Source organism: Gossypium hirsutum, chromosome A06, assembly GCF_007990345.1.
Source record: "Gossypium hirsutum isolate 1008001.06 chromosome A06, Gossypium_hirsutum_v2.1, whole genome shotgun sequence".
NCBI classification, from domain to species: Eukaryota; Viridiplantae; Streptophyta; class Magnoliopsida; order Malvales; family Malvaceae; genus Gossypium; species Gossypium hirsutum.
Genome location: NC_053429.1, coordinates 26,213,087 through 26,234,515, shown reverse-complemented (window position 1 = coordinate 26,234,515; position 21,429 = coordinate 26,213,087). Strand labels below are relative to the sequence as shown.

The following is a 21,429-nucleotide window of genomic DNA, read 5'->3' as shown; positions in this document are numbered from 1 at the left end:
AGTACTTTTAGTTCCTTTGGGTTCGATAATCCGGTCTTACTAAAACTATACTACTGTTCGATAGGTACACTTGCCTTCATCATGATAATAGTTAGTTTCAAGAATGATTCATTATAAAGATTTAAAACATGTCACGAATATCACGTACCAGATTTTGATATGTGATTTCGTGTAAGACCATGTTTGGGATGTTGGCATCGATTTGTGATTTACGTGTAAGACCATGTATGGGACATTGGCATCGTTTATGATTTCGTGTAAGACCTTTTCTGGGACAGTGGCATCGACATTTGATTCCATGTAAGACCACGTCTGGGACGTTGGCATTGTAAGAGCTTATGAGCTGTCCGAGTATCCTTATTGATTCCAATCGGTTCAACGGGAATTTTGAGAAATAAATGAGTATCTGAATGTGCATCCGAATCAGGTATGTTGTAATGTTTGTGAAATTAAGTAATGAAAGTGAGTATGATTATGATCAGTTGAAATATGGTCTATGTGAAAATGAGATGTCGATACTAGCAAGCAAACTATGATCAAATGAATTATATGAGAAATGTGGAATTGTAAATATGTTTTTTCATATATGATTCAAGTACATGTGATGTGAGTATGATTCAATGATGATATGTGAAATATATGATGATGAATGATGTGTTATATATGCTCGTTATATGAAATTGTGGTCCTATGTTTCGGACATGAAAATTATAATAAATGGAGCATGGTTTGGATGTGTGATTTTTTATGGTCATTCGGGTTTTGAAATGCATAAAAAGAAATTGATATATTTCTATGCATGAAATGTAATAAATGACCATGTTTCGGTTGGTTATGTAATGAAATTGTGCAAGCTTAATTTATATGAATGATCTAATGGTCGTTATTTGAAATTGAAAGTATGGTTTATATGTTCACCGATAAATAAGCCTAATGAAGTTACTTGATGTGGTGATGTTGGATTATATAAGAAAAGTGACTGAATATGTGTATGGAGTAAACTAAATTTGGCTTATTCAAGTTGAATTATATACATAATCTTATGAAGATTTATTTGCTTATGGCTTACTACGCTCTTGAAGCTTATTCTATATGTTTTTCCTATGTTTATAGATTTTTAGAGATCTGCTCAGGTTAGAAGTCGTTGGAGACGTCAGCACACTATCCCGTTAACATTTCGGTAAATAATGTTTAGAAATTTGGTTATGCGGCATGTATAGGCTAGAAGTATGTGAATATGTTTTGAGATGTAAATATATGTTTTTCCAAGTGATATGGCATGATAATAGATATGAATATGGTTTAGTTTTGTTATGATTTATGTACGAGAAAATCGTATGATTTGATGCATATGAATGACTAAATGAAATGGTCAATTTGGTATGTGATTAATTGTTAAATTTGTTATAATTTTGATAGGAAGATGGATAAGAAATTGAGATGTTGGTAGTCTATGATTGAATGAATTTGGCTTATGATTTTGGTATGTTTGGTATAGATATTGAGCATGAAATAGATTGATGATTACATGACTTGAATGGTGTATGTTTTGAGATTGAAATTGGCTGAAAATATGGTATATTGATGCTTGAATAATGCTTGTAGGGAGGACTCAAATTGGGTGGCATTTTGGCCTTGTAAATGGCCTATTTTGTGCTTACAAGGGCAGAGACACAGGCGTGTGTCTCTGTTGGGTTGCTTGAGGGCCATTTTGAAATGAGCTTGGGTAGACTACACGGTCGTGCACACATGGGTGTGTGCCAGGCCGTTTCACCAAGTCAGTTTTGACCACAGGCTAGACACACGGGTGTGTCTTATGGCCATGTGGATAAGTCAGTATGTATGCCCTATTTTGCCACAGTCTAAACACACGGGCGTGTCTAATGCGATGTGAGGCACACGGCCTATTTAGACGGGCATGTGATCTTTGTAACTTAGAAAATTGTTAAGTTTTCAAAAAATTTTGTATGTGTTTGGTTTAGTCCCAACCCCTTCCTAATGCATGTTTATAGTCTCGTTGACCTTAAAAAGGGACTTTATGTTGATTTTTTTATTACGAAATGATGATGTATGATTTTTGATTGCTAAATATTTTGATATGTCCGATAATGCCTCTTAACCCTAGTCTGGCGACGGATACAGGTTAGGGTGTTACATTTGGTTGGTATCAGAGCTATGGTTTAGTTGATTCTAGGACTATCATAGTGTATGTGAAATTAGCTATGCATGCCACATTTAACCTGCGATAGTGTGATATCTCCCGACTCTGACAAAAATTATTTTCATAAGACAGATAAGTTTTCCAACCGAGCTAATTCTGATAATACGGAATGTGTACTCAAATGTTTGAATGGAAATGTGTTGATTATGAGTTGAAACTCATAAAGGTATGGATCAAAAAGTAAGACATTTTTTATTGATAAATGTTGTAATTATATGATTATATGAGTTATGATATTTGGATTATGATTATTATATGAACTGATTTGATCGTGAATTAGTGATTTGAGTTGGCATATGAACTATGTTGTTAAGAACAAAAGTGATTAAAAGTAAATGTTTATTAAATAATTTGAGAATGTGAAATTAGAAATGAACTGACTATTCGTGACAGTATATGTTAAGTGCATGTATGAGAGAGTTAAATTTGAGGCTTCCAAAGAACACTCAGTTTGTAGGACAAGCTGCCTTAGCTCGACAGTATGCTATAACTAGCTTGATGAATGCCTAGCAAAACCTTGACACTCTAGTCAAAGACCATATGATCACTCTTATGGGTTACTTTGCCAAGGCTATGGATAATAAGGCCAATTTGGACTAGAACACTCAGATTGAAATGGTGCTCAAGAGCTTGTCCAAGGACTTTCCTAGCTTTCGGGCCGCATATAACCTTAAGAACAAGAACCTAACACTTACACAACTCATGAAGGAGTTACAATCCTATGAGTTGATGTTGAATGATGGTTAACCGGTCCAAAGAGTGGAAACAAATATAGTTTTCAATTTTTCCTCAAAAGGGAAATGAAAGCACACTAGGAATGGCAAGGCTGAAGTCTCTGGGCCACCACAAGTCGAAAGAAAGAGAATTTATAACAATCCGGCTTTGACCCTAGTCAGGATAGTGGTTTCGGGACCATAAATTTGAGGTTGGAAAATTATTTTAATATTATTTTCTTTGTTTATAATACGTGAATTAGTGTGTTAATTTTATCGTTTAAGTGGTTAATTTGAGAAAATGACTTAGGCACGTAAGATGCAAAATATGTGTGCTAGATGTTAAAAGTGTTTAAATGATATGCATTTTGAAATGTGATGTCCTTATGTTGAAATTTGACCACATTTAGTGGATATAGACATAAATAGCCAACGATTAAGTGAATTTTTATTGTTTTAGTAAGAGGTAAAATCGTAAAACATGAAATAATGTATTAATAATTTAAAAAAGTTCAAATTTGTTTCAAAATTCATGTTCTTCCATTGAAATAGGAAAGAAAAATTAGGGCTTAATGCTTTTACATATTCGGTGCATGCTTGGCTCAAGTAAGGTATGAATTTTGTTCGATTTTTGATGATTTCTATGTTTTTGTGATCGCTGTTAGGTGCTTTAGCTAACCTTGTTGATGATTTGGAAATGTTCCATGGATGAATTCATGAGCTTGGTGATGTTATATGTTGAAATATGAAAGCTTGATGTTGGGTTTACATGTTTTGTCTTTGGATTTTTGATGACTTTGAGTAATTTGGGCTAAATTGTAAAAATGTTATTTTGAGGGACTAAAATGTGAAATAAATGAAATGTATGGACTTGTATGAGAGATATGAAAATTGGGCTAAGCTTGTGTATAAGCAAATTATATGTATTTTGTGATTTTGTGAATTAGGGACTAAAGTGTTGAAATGTGAATATGTGAGGGCTAGTTTGCAAAATACCCTAAATATGTGTCTATGGATTACTTTGAATGATTTGGTGAATAAATGGGTTAATTTTGAATAAATATGATCAAGAAAAGAGGAATTTGGACTTAGACAGAGAGAAGTCGAAATTATAAAGTAAACAATCCGAGTCGACAAATTCCGAGTACGAGGTCAGTTCGTGCGCCAAATATGATGTTATAAGTATGTTTTGATGCTTTGATTATACATGGATTTATATATATTTGGTGTGGATTAATAAAATGGTAAATCAATGGTATTTGGCACTAAGTGTACGATTTAACTAGCTTCGGCTATATGAGGCACTAAGTGTACGATACCGATATAGTTTCAGTTAATTAAGATGGCACTAAGTGTGAAGAATTGTTCTAGCTTCGGCTAACCTTTAAAGCACTAAGTGTGCAAATGTTTGAAGCAATAGTAATTCACAGAGAGTCTTAAAATATCTGAACGAAAGGTGAGAATGAAAATTAATAAGTACGGAAGGTTCAGGTATATACGATGCCTATGTGGTAGATGATATTATGTATGTGAAGTTCATTGAATTGGTATGAACATATGAATTGTGTTGGCATAGAATTGATAGATGATTTGAGAAATTATAAATACTTATGTATTGATGTTTCATATTTTATATACTATTTATGATTTTTGGTACGAGCTTATTAAGCTTTTATAAGCTTAATCTGTGTGTCTTTTAACTGTATTACAGATATCGTAGCTACTAGAAGCTCGAGGATCATTGTGGATCATCACCGCACTATTTAACTTCATTTTGGTACATTTTGGAAATGTAAATATTGGAGTATGGCATGTATAGGCTAGAAGTACTTTGAATATGTTTCAAAATGTGTATATATCTAGCCATGTGATTTGGCTTGATTATGGATATGTTTATGAATGAGTTGTAGTATAAGTTATATGATGAAGTTATGTTTATGACAAGTTCTTGTTTGGCTGAAATAAATGGTCAATCTAGCAAGTATTTGATAAGTTCATTGTATGAGATTGAGTGGTATGTATTAAGGTTTATAAACCATATGTTTTGAGATGTTTTTGTCTTATGTTTTGGCATAAAATAGTAAGGTTATTAAGCATGGAATTAGTTGGCAATGATATAACATGAATGGTTAATGTTTTGGTTTGAATTGGATGTGAATTGGTTAAGAAAGGTTGTGATTTTGGTTGCTTGTAGTTTTGATTTAAATAGGTGGCAAATTGGCTTTTCTAATGGCCTATTTTTGTCCACACGGGTAGAGACACGGGCGTGTGTCTTACCTGTGTGTGACAGACGATCATGTTGTATGGCCATGTGTCACTTGAGGTACGCTCCAATGGTAAGTCAGGTTTGAGCACGGCCAAGGCACACGGGTGTGTCTTGTGGCCGTGTGAGCAAGTCAGTATGTATGCCTTATTTTGACACGGTCTAGACACACGTGCGTGTCTAATACCGTGTGAGGTACACTGCCTACTCACACGAGTGTGTAACCTCTACTTGTTTTAAAAAATTTTAAGTTTTGGAAAAATTTTGTATATGTTCGGTTTAGTCCCAACCCTTTTCTAATGCATGTTTATGGTCTCGATGACCTATATAAGGGACTCTATAGTGATGTTGATCAATGATGCTTTGATGTTTATGAAATGAAAGTTAAATGTTTTGATTTGTCTAGTAATGCCTTTAACCCTAATCCGGTGACGGATACAGGTTAGGGGTGTTACATTTTTTGGTATCAGAGTCATAGTTTAGTTAGTTCTAGGACTACCATAGCATATGTGATGCTAGCTATACATGCCATATTTATAAACTGCGATAGTGTGATGAATCCTGACATTGAAATGTGCTTTTATATAGCAAATGGATCCCGATCGAGCCGTAGCAAACGATGTCAAAAGCAATGCGCCTGCTCCTACGCAAGCGAAGGTGCCATCCGATTTTAGACTAGCTACGAGTAGCTGTGATGATGAGGCTAGACAAGCCTTCTATCAGATGATGAACGATTGGTTTAGCCAATATATTAGAACTAATCTGACTGCTCAACAACCTTCACCCTCGATTAATCTTCCTCAAACTCCTGTTATGCCATCAGTAAATTTGGTTCAGTTAAGTAGACCACCAGTCGATAAGATTAGAAAATATGGGACTGAAGATTTCCGAGCTACAACGAGCGATACCGAAAAAGCCGAGTTTTGGTTAGAGAACACGATAAGAATGTTTGATGAATTGTCTTTGAATCCTGATGAATGCATAAAATGTGTTGTTTCCCTTCCGAGAGATACAGCATATCATTGGTGGAAGACTTTGACATCTGTGGTTACGAGTGAACGGGTTACTTGGGATTTCTTCCAAGCTAAATTTCGAAAGAAGTACATCGGTCAAAGATTTATCGATCAAAAACATAAAGAGTTTCTCGAGCTTAAACAAGGCCGTATGCCTGTCACAGAATACAAACAACAATTCGTAAGATTAAGTCAATATGCTCGTGAATGTGTATCTTTCAAGGCAATAATGTGCAAAAGATTCGAGGATGGCTTGAACAAAGATATTCTTCTGTTTGTTGGGATTCTGGAAATCAAAGAATTCATTGTATTGTTGAACAAGCATGTAAAGCTGAAGATCTTAGCAAAAAGAAAAGAAAAGTTGATTTTGAAGCTAGAGAGGTACGAAAGAAATTATCGGGCGAGTCATTTCAGTCTGCAACAAAGAAATTCAAAGATGATAATAGCCGTTCAAAGGCTAGTGTGGGACATTCGAACAGAGATCGTACTAGATCGCAATCGAATTTCAAAGCTTCAGCTACGTCTGTTGGCAGTGTTGGTAATACAAAGAATGAAAAACCTGAGTGTGATCACTGTGGAAGACGACATTTTAGAGAATGTTAGGGAAAGAGTAATAACCGAGCTTGTTATAGTTGTGGTTCACGAAATCACTTTATAAAAGATTGCCCAGATTTAGTTGAAAAAGATAATGTTCAGAATCTGAGGCTGAGTAGTAACGCTTCTCGTGGTAAACCTTCTAGAAATACAGGAAATGTAAGTGGTAGTCAAAGAGGCATAAAAGATACAGCTATTAGATTGAGACTCATGCACCTACCAGAGCCTATGCTATCCGAGCTCACGAGGAAGCTTCATCGCAAGATGTGATTACGGGTACATTTACTCTTTATGATACTTATGTGATTGCTTTGATAGATCCTAGATCGACACATTCGTATATATGCATGAACTTAGTGAACAGTAAGACTTTGCTTGTAGAGTCTACTGAATTTGTAATTAGAGTTTCGAACCCCCTAGGAAGATGTGTTTTAGTAGATAAAGTCTGTAAGAATTGTCCATTAATGTTTCGAGACATTTTTTTTCCGGCTGATTTGATGTTATTACCTTTTGATGAATTTGATATAATTCTGGGTATGAATTGTTAACTTTGCATGATACTATTGTGAACTGCAAATGGAAAACTATTGATTTGAGATGGAAGAGTAATGAAATAGTCAGAATTGAATCTAGTGATTTGAATGGTTTTCCTGCTATAATATTGAATACTGTGAGAAAGGGTTGTGAAGCCTATTTTGCTTATGTGATTGATTCGAGAATGGCAGAAAAGAAAGTTGAATCTGTGCCTGTTGTTTGTGAGTTACCTGATGTGTTTCCTAAAGAACTTCCGGGTTTACCTTTGGTTAAAGAAGTTGAAGTTGGCATTGAATCAGTACCTGGTACTATTCCGATTTTGATAGCTTGGTATAGAATGGCTCCGACCGAAGTAAAAGAATTAAAGTCTCAATTGCAAGAATTAATCGATAGAGGGTTTGCTAGACCGAGTTTCTCAACCTAGGGTGTTCCGATTCTATTCTTGAAAAAGAAAGATGGTACGATGAGAAGGTGTATCAATTATCATCAGTTGAACAAAGTGACTATTAAGAATAAGTATCCTATGCCCCGAATTGACGATCTATTTGATCAATTGAAAGAAGCTTCTGTGTTTTCGAAGATAGATTTGAGATCAGATATTATCAGTTGTGAGTGAAAGATTCAGACATTCCGAAAACTTCTTTCAAAACGAGGTATGGCCACTATGAATTCTTAGTTATGCCTTTCGGATTAACTAATGCACCTACTATCTTTATGGATTTGATGAATAGAATTTTTAGACCGTATCTAAATCAATTTGTTATTGTATTCATTGATGACATATTATTTATTCGCGTGATGAATCTGAACATGCCGAGCATCTGAGGTTAGTGCTACAGATTCTACGAGATAAACAATTATATGCAAAGTTTAGCAAATGTGAATTCTGGTTGCGAGAAGTTGGTTTTCTGGGTCATATTGTATCAGCATCTGGTTTGGAGTTGATCCGAGCAAGATTTCAGCTATTCTGGATTGGAAACCTCTGAGGAATGTTTCTGAAGTTCGTAGTTTTCTGGGACTTGCTGGTTATTATAGAAGGTTCGTAAAAGGCTTTTCTATGATTCCAACTCCGTTAACGAAGCTACTTCAAAAAGATGTGAAGTTTGAATGGTCTGAAAAGTGTCAGAACAGTTTTGATCAGTTGAAAACTTTGTTGATTGAAGCTTCGGTATTGGTCCAACCCAAATCGGGTAAAGAATTTGTGATCTACACTGATGCTTCTTTGATCAGATTGGGATGTGTTTTGATGCCAAAAAGGAAAGTAATTGCTTATTCTTCAAGGCAGTTAAAGCCGCACGAAAAGAACTGTCTGACACACGATTTTGAGTTAGCTGCATTTGTGTTTACTCCAAAGATTTGGTGTCATTACCTGTTCGGTTAGAGATGTCATGTATATTCTTATCATAAGGGTATGAATTATCTGATGACTCAGAAAGATTTGAATCTACGACAGAGAAGGTGGCTTGAATTGCTTAAAGACTGTAACAGCCCGATTTTGGGGCTAGTCGAAGTAGTGGTCTCGGGACCACATATCTGAAGTTGGAGAAATTATTTTTTTATTATTTTGGAGTCATGGCATGTTTATAATAGTACATGAAAAATTTGGTGAGCTAATTTTAACGTTTGTAAGCCCAATTGCGAAAAAGGACTAAATCGCATAAAGTTTAAAAGTTCTATTTTGATAGCTAAAGGTGTTATTTTATTAGAGAAGAAAAATTGGAGGATTTTAAAGGGCAATTAGACCCCTAGAAATAGAGTGGTCGGCTATAGGAGACATATGTGGTCAAATTTTCAAAATTTGTTGGGTTAGGTGACCAATTTTAACTAAAATAGAAATAAAATAAAGAAGGATGATATCATCCCTTACTCATCTCTTTTCTCCACCAAAAATTATCCATTGAAGCGGGTTTGATACCCTTGTTGATGACTTTTGTATGTCCTTTGTTGATGACTTTTGTATTTTTGATACCCTTGAAGCATGAGCTTTCAAATGAGGGGTATATCTTGCAAAATGGTTGAAGGCCTAGGGTTTTTCCATGAGAGCATTCAGTGTTTTTTCTAAAATTTTATGGAACAATATGAGTCTTAGTTGAGTAATAGACAACTTTTGTAAAAGGTGTTATCATGAAAACACCTAAAGAGACCATTTTGCACAAGTTGTAAAATAAGTGATAAATGTGTGAAATAGAGAGAATTTGGGGTTGCTATAAGAGTAAAAAGAGTTCAGCTAAGTTTAAGATGCGAAGAAATTCGATAAAAATCAAATTTCGAGCATAGGGGTAAAAGGGTCATTCTGCCAAAGTTTAGGGGCAAAATGGTCATTTTACCGAAGATGTGAATTTTAATTGCTTAAACTTACTTAGTGATTAAATGAGTGCATTTTGCTATTATAGGTCAAGAAATACCAAATTCAAGCCTAGACCGGGGGAAAGCCAAGCAAATCGACTAAATTGACTAGTCGCCACATTTTGTAATTCGAGGTAAGTTGTATATAAATAATACAACTACATTGTTAATTTATGTATTGAATTGTATTGAGTTAATATAGCATGAATTGTTTGGTTGTGAAATTGAGAATGTATAAGGATAATTGAGATAGTGGAAATTTCGTTGTAACCTTAGGGAGTAAATCGGATACTCATGCCATGACGTTTGGGTCATTTGTTTGTTAGCTAGTGTAAGACATGTCTGGGACATGCATCGGCCATATTATGAAAGCCAATGTAAGACCATGGCTAGGACATGGCATCGACATTGAGACGAAAGCTAGTGTAAGACATGTCTGGGACATGCATCGGCCTCGAGAGGTAAGCCAGTGTAAGACTTGTCTGGGACATGCATCGGCTATTGTAAGACCATGTCTTGGACATGGCATCGACTTGAGATATGAGTCAGTGTAAGACCATGTCTGGGACATGGCATCGACACCTTACCCATGTTTGAGGCTTAATGAATATTCGGTAGAGTTCCAAATGGTTCAACAATGAACATTATTTTCTTAAGCTAATGAGGAAAGTATAACTGCATTGTGAGTGGTACGGGTACCTAATTGGCACGTATGAGATATGAACTCATTGAACAATATGTGACTAGTATGGATGGTAATGAGTAAGTTATGCCTATGCCTACCTTGGTATCATGAGCATGTGGATCATTGATAAAATGTTGTCGTTGGGTACTTACCTATATGCAACTTACTAAGCTTTTATGCTTACTCCCTTTCCTTTCCATTTCCTTACAGTGCCGCCTGACTAGCTCAAGGATTCTAGAAGTCAGAGATATCGATCACACTACCGATCGAAGCACTCGGTATAGTTGGATTTATATTTTTGAATATGGCATGTATAGGACTTAGACTTTATTATTTTGTTTCTTTGAGAATTGGCCAAATGTGTTGGCTCGGGATGGAAACCCTTTAATTGGTATTAAGCTTTAAAGGATAGTTAATATTCATTTTGAGTTTATGAAAGATGCATTCTCACGGTTGAATGAATGTCTATTATGGTTGATTTAGTTATAGGAGTTATACTTGTTTCGATATTGGTTGGTATTTGTATGGATCTATATATGTAAGGGTGAAATGAGGCTTGGTAAATAGCCTTATATTGTACACACGGGTAGACAGACGGGCGTATGTCTAGACTGTGAGTGACACACGATCTACCCCATGGGCATATAGTCCGGCCGTGTGTCCCCTACACGTAAAAATTTCAAGTTAGTATGCACGGTAATAAACACATGGGCAGAGACATGACTGTTTGTCTCAGCCGTGTGGAAGACACGAGCCAGCACACGGGCATGTGCCTCGGCCTTGTGACATTATGAGCATGCTGAGGTCAGAAACAGAATGTCCATGTTTTTGCACATGGGCTAGGACACAAGAGTGCCATGGCCGTGTGAGGGACACGGGCCAATGACACAGGTGTGTTTCTGGCCTTATGAAAACCCCTGTAAGTGTGAATTAGAAATTAATTCTACACGGGTGTGGGACACGGGCGTGTCCCAGGGTGCTTAGGCCATGTGAGTGATCGCGTTATTTCGTGATAGGTTTTAAATATTTATAATTAATCGTTCTTGAAACTAACTATTATCGCGATGTAGGCAAGTGTACCTATCGAACAGTAGTATAGTTTTAGCAAGACCGGATTGTTGAACCCAAGGGAACTAAAAGTACTAGTAATGACTGCCTTTTTATTATCTAACCTAAGAATAAAGGGGTTTTATTTTAACTATCTAATTAACTAATCTAAGAATTCACAGAGAATGAAATTGAGGGATTACTTTTTGAAAATGATTGAATTAAGATAATACCTAAGGAAAAATCCACCTAGACTATACTTGTTATTCTGGCTCCGAATCAGACAATTTATTCATTTAACTTGTTTCGTGGAGATCCCTAAGTTATGTTATTATCCCTATTCAAGACTAGTAGTGTTTAATCCCTAGATTGAATAATTTAGACTTTTCTCTAATTAACAACCTAGGGTTGCATTAACTCAATCTATGGATCCCTTTATTAGGTTTCACCCTAATCCGACAAAATCTTGTCACTCTATGTCTAGGCGCGCAAACAACTCCGCTTAATTATGACAAATGTACTTTTAAATAGGGTCTATTCCTCCTCTGAATAAGAGCTTATCTTGAATCAGTATCCTGGGATATCAAAACAAGAATTAAGAACACATAATTAAGAACAAGTTAAATATTTATCATACAATTCAGAAAATAATAACAAGATTCGTCTTAGGTTTCATTCCCCTTACGTATTTAAGGGTTTTAGTTCATAACTAAATAAGAAAACATCTCAGAATAATAACAAAAAAAAAACATAAAGAAAACCCAAAACTCTTGAAGGGGAAATTCAGGAGAGATCTTCAGTCTTGATGATGAATCCGGCTTCTGAGATGGATCAATAGACTTCCTTGGAGTAATTTCTTACTCCCTCCCTGTATGTGTCCCTTTCTTCCTCCTCTAGGGTATATTTATAGGCTTTGGAATGCCTAAGAGCCCTCAAAATTAGCATTTTCCGAATTGGACTTAACTTGGGCTCGGCAGGGACACGCCCGTGTGACACGCTCGTGTGACACGCCCTTGTGCGATTACTTTAGGCCATGCTCGACCCTGCCAAATTGACACGGCCGTGTGGTCTGCCTGTGTGAGGAGGTCCAAGCTGTGTTGATTTCGTACTTTGGGCCATTTTCTCCATTTTTGGCCCGTTTCTCGTTCCTTTCGCTCTCCTATGCTCTCCTAAGTATAAAACATGAAATTAAAGCATTAGGAGCATCGAATTCACCAATTCTAATGGGAAATCATTCATAAAAAGCGTTAAACATGGGGTAAAAATATGTATATATTACAGTTTATCAAATAACCCCACACTTAATCATTTGCTTGTCCTCAAGCAAAATTCTCAACTCATAATCAAAATAAATTCTTCTCAATTTATAATTTCTATCGATAATATCTCAAAATAATTCATAGGTAATCAGGCATTGAGAATTCAACTAAAAGAACATCACAGTTTCAATCATTCCAAGTTGAGCATTTTATTCCGAAAACATAGGTGTCTCCCTTCATCTAGGTAATTACCTTGTATTCAAAATGTCACAGAGTTTTACATCCTCACTAAAGATTTACTCAAATCACTCGAGGTATTTAAGGACGATAAATGAAGCACTCAATAGTCAATAATGAAAAGTCATTACCATAGGCTTACATGAAAATCAAATCTCCACCACTACAATTTGAGATGATACATCAATCAAAAGGTCTTTAGAGGGTTGTAATAAGGCTTGGTTAGGGGGTGTGGTTACAAGTTGAAAGAAAAGGTTAGAATCGAGTTTGACTTGAAAATTTTGCCTAACTAGAAAAATAGTTAGTCATCAATTGCGTCCAACAGAGCTTTTTCTCAGAATATGGAATTTAACTTCTTTAGCTTAGAAGATTACTACTATTAAGATGTATACACTTTTTTTTAATTAAGAACAAGTTAAATAACATAGACTAACTATTAAGAACAAGACATAGCTAAACAATTTATTCAACTCAAATCTCGGCAAAAATAGGGATAAAAAATAATTAAGGGGATTTCAACAAAAAACGGGTTAAGGTTTAATATTAAGGGTAATACAAGAAATGGCTTGTTAGGCTCAAGGGGGTTTACTAGGGGTTAATCATGGAGGTAGGCTTTTCATGCCATGAGTGGGTTAATCCTAAGTGCTTTAATCATTTTGACATATCAAATCAAATGGTGTGGTTTTGACATGCATAATCAAGCAAGTTCTAGAATAACAGTTCAATACTGACGCACTCAAGGCAATAATAAAAGTGAGCATGAAAGAATTAATAGATGCTCAAAAGGCTCAAAAATCTCACAAAAATTATGGCTTTTTGATGTTTAAAACTTGTGAATTCCAACTCAAAGTAATACCTAAACTTTGGGGAAACAACCTAAGATTTTAAATTCTTAAAAATCAACTTATCAAGCTTGATTCTCTAATGTCTTAAAATTTAAACAATCAATGCATAAATGTCTATGTTTTAATTCAAGATATATTAATCAAAATCATAAATCAATTAAAATTTATCCTAAATATGATATGAAAGCTTTTCAAGAGAACAAGGCAGTCATTCAGGGATTTTTCTTATAGGGAAATGAAGTAAATACCCCTCCACATCTAAGATGTACATTGCCCTCAATGTACAAAAATAGATATAAGAATATAGAAAGAAGATAGGGAGAGAAGTGAAACTTCCTGTATGATGAATTCCTCGAACTGGAGTTTTGGAAAGTAATCGGTGCGAGAGTGGAGGAGGATAGTCCAGCGGTGGTAGAGGTTCATTAGTCCATAAGTCCTGCACCAAAAGAATATTATATCTAGTGGTAGCTATGGTCGTGGTCGATCAGGACATGGCAGTCGTGGAGAACCTTTCCCGGTGGAGTTTTTAGTCCCTATGCGATGATGAGCTTAGGGGCTCTATATAACTGTGATAAAAGCAGGAACTTTTTAGGAGATATTAGTAAGAATAATTACACTGAATGAAATAACCAAAATTGATAATAAAATAAAATTCTAAAATCTTAATAAAAATAAAAAGTAGTTTTAATAAAAATTAAAAACATAAAATAATAAATAAATGTTTTTAAACATCTTCATCGCTAGATGGTTCGCGAGGTGGGACTGGCGATGAGATGTGGAGCTGCTGACAAATCTGCTATAGAGTAGCATCAATGTTGTCAAATCGTTGAAAACACTACTGCTCGAATCGAGTGAGGTGCTCAGAGATGTCAGCATATGAAGCTACCGTATGAACTGGACGAGAGGGTGGTGGTGGCTGAGTCGGTGGGTCTTCGTGTTGTGGAGGGACATCATCAGGAATGTCCTCGTAGGCCTCCTCCTCGGTAGATTGGGCGAGACGATATTGAGGAGGGTAGGTTCCTCAGCGCTTTTCAATCATCCTCATACTAAGCATGCTCGAGATGCCTTGTGGAGACATCTGGCCAGTGATGGTTACAGATGATTCTTGGGCTGCGGTGTTGAGGAGCCTGAAGTGTCGAGCCAACCGAGTAAGATAGGGGCCAATAGAGATAACTCCCTTCCTATGCCGCTCCGTCTAGTGCTGAACCGCGAGGGCGATGAAATAGGCAAGGTCGATGACATGCCCGTGCGACATACACCATAAAAAGTAGGCGTCGTGAGTGTTGACGACATCGGTGCTCTGTCGCCTTCCTGTAATCGTGTGAGCCAAAATGGCATGTAGGTATCTCAGAGATGGAGGGAGAGCCGATGCCTTGGAGCGGTTAGGATTATAGGTGGCCCCACATGGTACAAGTGCGTCCCAGCACCGTGAAGGAGAATGATGGATGTGGCGGTTGAGAGCATGTAAGTCATTCTCCTCCTTGAATTCCTCCATATATAAACCCAACGCCGTACTGAATTCTGGGACGCTGAGCTGGAGGACTAATCCGCCTAGGCAAAATTGGACCGTGCTGGGACCATCATAGTTCGTCATCACGGTCTGAAGATGAAATGTGGAGCATAATTCTATCGTAAGCTTGAGATACGTCGGCTCAATGATCCCAAATAAAAGCTCCCAAGGATCGGTGGTTAGGAGGGCTCGAATTGCTTCAGCCAACTGAATTTGTTCTACTGCATCCCAATTGATGGAGTGGCCCGCAATTAAAGGTCGGGCCCGGAGTATTTGGAATAGTTCTTCTTGGTGCCCGATAGGGAACCTCAGGAAAGGGTGATGAACTTTCGCGGTAGGATCTGAGGAAGATGACGCTCCCTTCCTTTTCTTTGAAGCAGGGACAGTGGCCTTTTTACCATGTGAAGATGACATGGTACATGCAAATAGAATCATCAAGTCGACTTGCTGTGTGGTCAAAGTAAAACGAATACAAATTTTAAATAAGAATCATAATTTCAGCCACAACTATCAACACTTAACAATTTTAATTAAACTAATCCATACTTTTGTGGCATTACATAATAGTAGCATGAATAACTAAAAAAAAAATTGCAAAGAATATTGTATGGATGAACAAAAATGTCAACACAAAAGGCATGAGAAGTCATGAATATTTACGTAATCTAGTCAAATAGAGTAGAGAAATCACGTAATAGGTAAAAATTTTAACATGAGAAAGATAATAACTATTCTAGATATAACATTTGTATGATAAAAATAAAAAAGGAACATGAAAAATTTCATATTATTATGATAAATAGCCCTAGAAATCAATAAGAATAAACGAGAAAAGAGTGAACAAACACTAGAAAGAGGAGAATGGGCGTCAAAAATGGAGTTGGAGGTGGCGCACGGGCGTGGCAAGGAGGGTGTGTGGACTTGCAGCGACTAGGGTTAGGGTTTTTGGGTGAAGAAGACAATGAATAGTGCAGCCTTTTTATAGATTTTGGGGCACATGGCTTGGTAAAACGCCCGTGTTCCCTAATTTCAACCCGTGTGATTCGCGAATTTTGAATTTGGGCGCGTCTGACATTTAGTACACGCTCCTGTTCCTTGGGCATGTGGGTGCACACAATCATGTCGCACGGCCGTCTCTGGCATTGTTCGCTTCTCCCAATCCCGTGTATGTAGACCCACGCCCGTGTTAATCTAATAGGTTCGACCACGGGTGCTAGACACTGGCGTGTCGCACGTCCGTGCTGTTTTAATAGGTTCACCCATGGTTCTTCCACACGGGCGTGTCACACGCCCATGTTGTTTTGGCAGGTTCGACCACGGCCGTGTCGCACGGCCATGGTGTTTTATCATAGCTCGTGTTTGGGAAAATCGTTACGCTATTTTCACACGGCCCTAAGCACGCCCGTGTGCTTGGCCGTGTCTCTGTGGAAGACTTGTATTCAAGAGCTCCGTTAGTAAGTTAGGTGTTGAAGACTAAATTTTAAAGAAGTTAATACAGTTAGTGCTCGGGTTGCCTCCCGAGAAGCGCTTATTTATAGTCTAAGCTTGACTTACCTCTCCGTTGAATGGTCATGGTGGTTCGAGGAGTTTATACTCTTCATTCCTACTATCAATCTCATCAAAATAAGGTTTTAAACGGGTGTTGCTTACCTTAAAAGTGCCGAACTTAAGATGACTTACCTCGACTATACCGAATGGGAAAATACTAAGTACCGTAAGAGGGATTTCTTCATTCAGTGTGGTAGTGACAATGTGAGAATCTGCGGTATCTAATAAGACTTTATCTCCAACCTTAAGTTGATGTGGAAAGGTGTTGAGCTTGTTCTGGCATAGTTCTGGTTTATCATGCGTTCTTGGTTTATGCGTCCGCCATTCATCTAGCTCCTTGATTTGTAGCCTTCGTTCTTCATGAATAGGTACTCTACCATTGCTTGAGAATGGCTCATGTACTTCCTTCAGACTCATTTCCTGCAAAGTAGGTTACACCATATTGTCAGTTTTAGTAGAATGGGTTAAACGATCACCTTCAATTTCTAATGTGTTGCCAGAATTGCGAGCTTGAAGGGTGATGGTTTCGTCTCCCACATGAAGTGTGAGTTCACCTGTGCCAACATCAATGATCGTTTTAGCAGTTACTAAAAAAGGCCTTCCTAGAATTAAAGGATTGTTGCTATCCTCTTCTATGTCTAGAACAATGAAGTCCACGGGAAATATAAATTTTTTGATTTTAACTAGCACATCTTCAATAATACCCCTAGGAAATCTTATAGTTTTATCTACTAATTGAATGCTCATCCTAGTCTGTTTGGGTTTCCCAAGACCTAATTGTTTGAACATTTTGTAGGGCATGACGTTAATACTAGCCCCTAAATCAGCTAATGCATTATTAACATCTAAACTACCAATTAAGTAAGGAATTGTAAAACTCCCTAGATCTTTTAATTTTTTCGGTAGCTTATTTTGCAGAATAGCTGAGCACACTACGTTTAGCTCCACATGCGATGCCTCGCCAACTTCCACTTATTTGCTAAAAGCTCCTTTAAAAATTTCATTGCGTTTGGCATCTGTGATAGAGCTTCAATAAATGAAAAGTTAATGCGTAATTTTTTTAAGAGTTTAAGGAATTTACCAAATTGTTCATCTAAGCGGTCTTTCCTTATCGCGTTGGGGTATGGCACATGAGGTTTATATTTGACCTTCACTGATTTGTTTTTATTTTGACCTACCTCACCTTGACTTTGCTTACCATAATTTCTTGCCTCGGTTCTGGTTCAGACTCAACGACTCCTTCGTCATCTTGAATATTAATTGCATCGAGCTATTCCCTTGGGTTGGGTTCCGTATTACTTGGCAAGCTACCTTGTGGTCGTTCAGAGATTAGTTTAGAAAGTTGGCCTATCTGAGTTTCGAGCCCTTGGATTGACACTTGTTGATTTTTAAGTACTGATTCGGTATTCTAAAAACGTGTTTCTGACACTGATATAAACTTTGAGAGCATCTCTTCAAGGTTCGGCTTTTTTTCCTATTGGTAGGGTGGTTGTTGGTAGCCTAGAGGTGGTTTCTGATTTCCTTGGCCTCCGCATGAGAAATTTGGGTGGTTCCTCCAACCTGCATTGTAAATGTTACTATATGGATTGTTTTGAGATCGAGAATTATTACCCATGTAATTTAACTGCTCGTTATCCATGTTGTGGCCATAAGGTTGGTATTCTGAACTGCTTGTTCCACCTCCACTTGCTTCGCACTACATTACTGGGTGAACCTGTGAAGAACTAAGAAAACCATCAATTTTCTTATTCAAGAGTTCTACCTGATTAGAGAGCATTGTGACCGAATCGATGTTATAAACATCAGCTGTTTTTGTTGGCTTTGTCCTCATGACTTGCCACTGATAGTTATTCAGTGACATCTCTTCTATAAACTCATAAGCATCTTCAGGTGTTTTATTATTGATAGTTCCGCCAGCAGCTGCGTCAACCATTTGTCGAGTCGAAGGATTCAGGCCATTATGGAATGTTTGAACCTGAAGCCAAAGCGGTAACCCATGGTGAGGGCACCTTCTCAGTAAGTCCTTATATCTCTCCCATGCATCGTAAAGAGTTTCTAAGTCCATCTGTACAAACGAAGAGATATCATTATGTAATTTGGTCATTTTAGCCGGCGGGAAATATTTTAATAGAAATTTTTCGATCATTTGTTCCTAAGTAGTCATTGACCCTCGTGGTAATGACTTCAACCACTGTTTAGCTTTGTTTCTCAATGAAAAAAGGAATAACCGAAGACGAATGGCATCATTATTAACACCATTAAATTTAAATGTATCGCATAGTTCCAAGAAGTTTGCTAAGTGAGCGTTGGGATCCTTATCTTGCAAACCATCAAACTGAACAAATTGCTGTATCATTTGAATAGTGTTAGGCTTTAGTTCAAAAGTATTTGCAGCTACAACAGGTCTAACTATGCTCGATTAGTTCCTGTTAAAGAAGGTTTAGCATAATCATACATAATGTGTGGAGCAAGATTTTGATTAAGGAGGTAGCTGATTGTCTTGGTTTTCAGCCATATCTTCGGTTGGGGGTTGAGTATCCTCCTCTTGCTCGTTCTCTGTGTATTTTAAGCTTTACCTTATTTCTCTTTGGTTTTTGCGAACTGTGCAATCGATTTCTTCGTCAAAAAGTAGTGGTCCTGACAGGTTTCTTCTAGTCATAAACTATAAAAACTTGCCAAGACAAAGAAAAACTAAATTAATAAATAATAAAAAAATTAAATTAAATTAAATTGCAAGAAAAATAAATGGCTGAAGTAATAAAAATTGAGCTTTCCTAATATCTTAGTTCCCCGGCAACGGCGTCAAAAACTTGATCGCGTTATTTCGTGATAGGTTTTAAATATTTATAATTAATCATTCTTGAAACTAACTACTATCGCGATGCAGGCAAGTGTACCTATCGAATAGTAGTATAGTTTTAGCAAGACCGGATTGTCGAACCCAAGGGAACTAAAAGTACTAGTAATGACTGTCTTTTTATTATCTAACCTAATAATAAGGGGGTTTCGTTTTAACTAACTAATTAACTAATCTAAGAATTCACAGAGAATGGAATTGGGGGATTAATTTTGGAAAACAATTGAATTAAGACAATACCTAAGGAAAAATCCACCTAGACTGTACTTGTTATTCTGGCTCCGAATCGGACGATTTATTCATTTAACCTGTTCCATGGAGATCCCTAAGTTATGTTATTATCCCTATTCAAGACTAATAATGTCTAATCCCTGATTGAATAATTGAGACTTTTCTCTAATTAACACCCTAGGGTTGCATTAACTCAGTCTATGGATCCCCTTATTAGGTTTCACCCTAATCCGACAAAATCTTGTCACCCAATGTCTAGGAGCACAAACAACTCCGCTTAATTAAGTCAAATTTACTCTTAGACAGGGTCTATTCCTCCTCTGAATAAGAGCTTATCTTGAATCAGTATCCTCTGAATAAGAGCTTATCCTCTGAATAAGACAAATTGGCGGGACCAAAAATTCTAGAAAAAATTAGTAAAAAGCAATATCGAGTCTAGTTTCAGGAAAATTTTACAGAAATGAATTTTGAGTTTTGTAACTCGAGTTATGATTTATTTAGTGAGTATGACGCAGTAGAGACAGCTTGACCAAAGTAGAGTAAATGGTGAAATTAAAAGTAGATACACTTGAGTTATTGTGTAAACATATTAGATTCTTATTCATTATTTACATACTTGCTTACTATGCTATAAGCTTACCCTCTTTTCTCTCTTTTGTCTTATAGTGTCGTCCAGCTTGCACAGGAGTCAAGGATCGTTGAAGATCTGCCTGCACTATCAATATTTTTGGGTATTTGAACTAAACATTTTGAATTATGGCATGTATAGTAGACTTAGTTATTTTGTTACGTGTCATAATTGTCTAGGTTTTAAAATATTAAGTATAGTATTTGACCGATTATTTTGTACGAAGCCTTTGAAATTGGCTAATATTATTAAAGGCATATGTTATAATGATTCATGATCTAGTTGTATGCCATATTTTTTGTTTTGGTTTTATTTAATGGTATGTATTATGATTCGGTATACCTCGTACCCTGTTCCGGCGACGGATACGGGTAAGGGGTGTTACTTTTAGTGGTATCAGAGCTATGGTTTAGTCGGTTCTCGGACTAATAAAGTGTGTGTAAAAGTCTAGCTATACATACCATAAATATACTGCGATAGTGTGGTGACTCCAGATTATTCTAAACTGTGTTTTATTTTAATATAGTAATGGATCCTGACGGAACTGCGGCTGATGATGCTGCTCGTAATGCGCCGGCTCCCGCACAAGGGACCGCGCCTGTAGAAAGTAGACTTGAGACATTGAGACAGGGAGATGAGGCTCGGGATGCCTTTCTCCAAATGATGAACAATTGATATACTGAGTTTATTTGAGCAAACCCAAATGCTTAACCTCCTCCACCCCCTCCCATACCTCAGACGGTTCCTGTAGCTGCTCAAGGCATAGATTTGGTAAGAATGAACAAGCCTCCGGTTGACAAGATTCAAAAACAAGGGGCCGAAGAGTTTAGAGCAAAGATCGATGATGATCCTGAGAAGGCGGAGTTCTGGCTTGAAAATTCTATCCGTGTATTTGATG

General features: G+C 36.9%; 1 non-coding gene across 1 annotated transcript; it reads left to right on the top strand.

Moving 5' to 3' along the window:
* Nucleotides 1-18,806: 18,806 nt before the first annotated feature.
* On the top strand, nucleotides 18,807-18,912 carry LOC121231575 (small nucleolar RNA R71). Its single transcript, XR_005929633.1, has one exon. It is a non-coding gene; the product is annotated as a small nucleolar RNA R71 (small nucleolar RNA).
* The last annotated feature ends 2,517 nt before the right edge of the window (nucleotides 18,913-21,429 follow it).